Raw genomic sequence first — 4423 nt, forward strand, 5'->3', positions numbered from 1 at the left:
ACCCATCTCTGACAAAACAAAATTAAAAAGGGGCGCTATGTCTGGAGCCACTGAAGCTAGCAAATGCATCAAATGTGTGTAGGTGGGACGAGGCCACAGTACCTATAGCAAACAAGCTACCTTAGTCCTGAGATAAACATCCTGTCCAGCTAAGGCCAGCTAGTAGCCATTAGGCAACCTGGTGTCACGTGTTACTAACTTTGCAAAAGTGTAAATAAAGGACTGTTTTGATGTGAAAAAGAAAAGGAAGAAAAAATATGTATACATAAGATAGGATAGATATACAGCTACTTTCTCTTAGTTTATTGACAAGAAAGGTTTATGCTAATATTCTTTGGACAAAATATCATGTCTGCATCTTGTCCTCTGAATAACTACCACAAAGACAACAATATACAATGTATTAATTATTGTAACTGTCCTACTAGCCTGTTTTGAAACTCTTTCATTGCTATTTTACCTTTTCTTTCATTAAAATGAATAAAAAATAAAAAAAAAATATGTGAAACTGTTAGGTATATTGGACTGATTAATAATATATTTGTGTGTCGTGTGTGTAGCCGTATCTGATTTGGAAACACACATGCACATGTCTATCTAAAAACTGTCTTGGGTCCTCTGAATTTTGAGATTGTTGCTTCAGAGATAACATAAACTCATCCTTAGAAAAATTTATCTCTAAACTATCTCTCCAATTGGCAGTTTTATTCCTAATCCCTTTTAAATTTATTTTTTTTCTCTTATTTTGTGCTGTTTTTAAAAAATATACTAGCCTAGAGTATGTATTTGATAACAGAAGTTTTGATGTGAAAATATCCCTCCTAAGTAGAAATATATTTTTCTCATTATTTTTGTAACTGTTCAATGATACTATGAAATAAATTGGTAATAATAATAATAGGACAATTGTATTATAATTCATTATGCTTTGTTGACTGAGAAAATGTAGCTTACATTTTAAGTTTTAGTAAAAACATAATAATCTTTAAATAATAAATATTCCTTCATATTTTGAATGACTTTTAAGTATATTTATAGATACTCATAAGTAGTCTTTCTTCCAAAATCTTAAATTAGTATAAAATGCTAAAATTGCAGTTTGAAGGTTCTGTTATTATACACTGAGCAAATAGTATTGAGTCATACATTTCAAAATAGATTCCTTCCTAATTTACCAAGTAAGACATGTTCCATTGCTTTATACACATATATTTTTATCAAAAATAACATCGAAGATTTTTATAATTCTCTTTTCAATTTCTCTTTCCAGCATTTCATGGTTTTACTTGCTTAAAAGTTGAGGACTATCTTTTTCATTGTCATCATAACAAACAGTTGTTATAACACGTTTAGTGGAAAATTTCCTCTTAGAATAGATAATGTAATAATTAATAGTATTTTCATGAAAAGTTACATGCTTTAAAAGAGTGACTCAAGAGAAACACCGCATAGATTTATCCTAAGCCATATATTTAGAATATGAGCTGCCAAAAATACTTGGGTATGCAGAATTCCATTCCATTTTCATATAATCTTCTGTATATGTCTGTGGAAGGGAGAGCTTCAAAGTAACAAGCCACAAAGACATGGTGATGTCCTTCCATTTATGATACAGTTATTCTGATTTCCTGATATAATTGTATGTCTCTCATAGTCACCTTCTTTTTAATGTTCAATGTCTTTTCCAGGAATATTTTACATATTATTTTCCACTTGACAATAGTACCACAATTTTAAGACTCATTTCTTAAGTCTTCATGCTAATGAACCAAACTATGGTTTTTGTCCTTTTACTAGCATTGCATATTTTTATGCCTGCAGTTCTTATTTCTGACCCACCAGACATGTTCCATCGTTCACTTACCCCACGCATATTTGTGAGGCACTTACAGTCACTTACTCTATGTCGGACACTATGATAAGTGCCAAGTATTTAGAGCATGCTGCACACAGGAGATTTGGGTCATACACACATGAATCACAGCAAAGGATAAAGCAAATACAGAACAAATAGAAGTCAGAAACAAACATACATTTTCTCCATGTATTAAATTCTGGGCTGGAAAAATTGGATACTGTTAGATAGCAGAATGGGTCAGTGAGTCGGAGTGATTTCTGAGTGGGAGCAGGGACAGTTGCAGCCATGACTCCACTTTGCTGGCACTGATTTTCTCTGTCAAGTTTCTATTGCTGAGAACAAACACGGAATCTCAAAACCATAAAGGAGGAGCAGATTATTTGGGTTAAAATTTCAGAAGATTTAGTATATACATGATCAACTAGCTGTGCAGAAGAAATAGCATAATAAAAGAGGCTGTTGAAAGAAAGTTTTTACATATGGTGGTTGAAATCAGAGACAAGGAGCTGGAAACCAGGCTCCATGCACCCGTTTACATACAACCCCAGTGACCTGCCTATTTGGACCAGGCCTTACCTCTTGGTGACATACTTAACTGTGAGCTTATTAATGAATAAGTATATTGATGAATATAATTCACCCAAGATCTATTCATCTTTCAAAACCCTTCCTCTGAACATATGATTACTGGGGGATGTTTTTGATCTAAATCACATCAAGAACTACAAAAGACTTGCGTTTAAAGATGAGAGGTAGCTCTACCAGTTTTAGACTTGCAAAGAGAAACTCTGGGGAGGATGGATGTGATATTAAGGAATCTCTGGGATGTTGGTCCTGGAGAAGGGAAGAGGATTTAAAAGAGAAATCAGCATCATTCCAGTACATTTGGAGATCTGGTAATGAGAAAATAAGGAACATCCCTTCTGATGGTGTCTAAATTTTCAGGGTGGTTTTGACAGTGGGTCAGTATGTGAGTATAACTGGAGTAGAACTGAGAGGCAGGCAGGCTTGTAGATTGAGCATTATAATCGAATAGGAAGGCATTGACTGACAGCTTTCAGTGCATTTTTGAGTTTGATGCTGATGAAAGCATAGTAATCATGATCTTGACAATTGTGTCATTTTCTCCTGTTATACTGAGCTGTATCAGTGCAAGTATGAAAAAGACAACTGCTTGGATTCATCTAGGATTGGAAGTTTTGCCAAGCTAGTTTAATTGAAGATCTGAGCTACAAGAAGAAGTATGGGTGTTTTCCAGGAATTGATTAAGATGAATTACGAAATCTGAACTGAGCTTTCAAGGAAGCAAACAGAAAATATTTATATTGGTCAGTTTTCTCTTGCTGGGACCAAATTGCTGATCTCTAGAGTTTATAAACAAAAGGCTCATTTTGGTTCAGGGTGTCAGAGATCGCAATGAATGGCTGGATGGCTCAAGGCAAGAACATCACAGTGGAAGAGCATGGTGAATGACAGCTGCCCATTTCTTGGCAAGAAAAGTTCCAGAGAGCAAGAAAACAGGGACAAGGCATGGTCCCAAGGTCATGCCCCCTTGACCTTCACAGACACACTCAAGAGTGTACTCTGAGAGTCCTTAAGCATCCTTGAAGCTAATCTGGTTGGTAATCAAGAATAGCTATCACAAACTCTTGCCATTATTAATAATAGCAGTAAGTCATGCCCTGTTTTAGAAAAATAGTATGATTTTGTGCAACACGTAAGAGAAATCCTTCCTGTTTCTCAGCTTCTAGAAAGTTCAAAACTGTCTTTAAGAATCACCCTTAAGTCATGCTCCTGAACTCTTGTAGTTCAAAACATATGGAGAAGACTGATTGCGTGGAGCTCATTGAAGAGTGAATTGGAAAGAACTAGAGATGGTACATGTCACCTGAGTTTAGCAATTATGTTTTGTTTTCAGTACCGGCTCCTGAACTCAGGGCCTTCAGTCAAGGCATCTTTAGGCCTTTCTTATTTTGAGAGAGGGGATAAGTTGCTAAATTGTAGTCTAAACTTGAACTTATGATCCTTTTTCCTCAGCCTCTCAGAGTGGTGGGAATACAAGCACTGCAAACATGCCTGGCTTGGTCATTATCTTTTACAAGTATTTTGGGTGTGTATGTTATTTTAGTGCCACCTTAGGCAAAGCTATTTTTTTGCTGCTGAACTTAACTATTGATTCTACCTTAAGAACAGCACATCAGTGGTCTTGTAATTAGGATAAAACACAGTGCTGGAGCCCAGGATCTGAGTCTTGCTGGAAATAAGTCTAAGCTCTCCTGTTGTTCCCTCTCGGCCCTCTGCTTTTCTCCTCTCTTCTTCTTTTTCTCTTTTTGCCTTTCTTCTCTCCCTGTCCCTTTATCGTCTTTTATCTATTTTCCCTCCACTATTTTTCCTTTGTAATAGGCCCTGTAATTTCCCTATTAAGGTTCTAGAACATTTTGGCTCCTCTGAGCAGGAAGACTGAAAGCAGCATGTTGTCTCTAGGGTTTGTTTCCATTGAGGTTGCTAACAAAATAACAAAAGTATCAGGCCGGGGAGATAGCTCCGTAGAATAAGTGCTTCCCT

The 4423-nt window shown here is 36.0% G+C and overlaps 1 protein-coding gene across 1 annotated transcript in view; it reads left to right on the top strand.

Annotated features, from left to right (window-relative positions):
* Positions 1–4423, top strand: part of Trhde (thyrotropin releasing hormone degrading enzyme) — a 462867-nt gene that overhangs the window by 333445 nt on the left and 124999 nt on the right. The gene's annotated exons all lie outside the window — the stretch shown is intronic.

This window comes from Octodon degus, unplaced genomic scaffold (genome assembly GCF_000260255.1).
Source record: "Octodon degus isolate 3935 unplaced genomic scaffold, OctDeg1.0 scaffold00047, whole genome shotgun sequence".
NCBI lineage: Eukaryota > Metazoa > Chordata > Mammalia > Rodentia > Octodontidae > Octodon > Octodon degus.